We start from the raw sequence: 869 nt of genomic DNA on the forward strand, positions 1-869 counted from the left end.
GAGAGAGAGAGAGAGAGAGAGAGAGAGAGAGAGAGAGAGAGAGAGAGCCTTGGATCTGGAGTCCAAAGACGACCCAGGTTTGAATCCTGCCATGGCTAAATTGGCCATGTGGCTTTTATAGCCATAAATCCATGATCCTGCGCACACCTAGGCAGGACCTAGGAAGGTTTGGTGTTTGGTTTTGTTTTTTTAAAAGCACTTCTAATGGTCTCATTTCTTAGCTAGACAGGACAACACTGTTTCACTGTGTTGAAAATCAGGAATTTTCAAATTTTGCTGCCCAAGTCTGACAAAAATGATATTTATTGAGTACTTTAAAGTTTACATAACACCAGATGTGTGAGACCTCAACCCTGTGAGGTTGGTACTATGGGTGGGGTCATTCTCATTTTAAGATGAGAATCTCAAAGTGAATCTCACTGACAATCCAGAGCAGAAGCCAGAAATGGAGGAGGAGGAGATGGGGGGGGGGGGTCTTTATAAGGTCCCTTGTAATTCTGAATAGATGACATTGAGACACCATGATGATAAAAGAAAAGAGGGCTCCCAACCTGTAGTCCAAGCTCTAACCACTAGGCTATGCTACTTCCCTGAGATCAGAAAGGCAGAGAGCCCTGGGGAGCTTTAGCCAGGTGCACTGGGGAAGGCTCCTGAGTCTGCTTTGTAACAAGCAATGAAACCATCAGAAGACACGTACTCAGGGCTTCCACCAGGCCAAGAGCAGAGCACCATGGGTTCTAACTCCAGTACCTGTTCTGACTGATCCCTCAAGGACCATCCCAGTGACACCATGGGGAGTGATGTGCTGGTAATACAACCTAGGAAGAAGAAGAAGAAGAAGAAGAAGAAGAAGAAGAAGAAGAAGAAGA

The sequence above is a fragment of the Petaurus breviceps genome, unplaced genomic scaffold (assembly GCF_028583685.1).
Source record: "Petaurus breviceps papuanus isolate PSGF00001 unplaced genomic scaffold, PetGlider_PUasm1.0 139, whole genome shotgun sequence".
NCBI classification, from domain to species: Eukaryota; Metazoa; Chordata; class Mammalia; order Diprotodontia; family Petauridae; genus Petaurus; species Petaurus breviceps.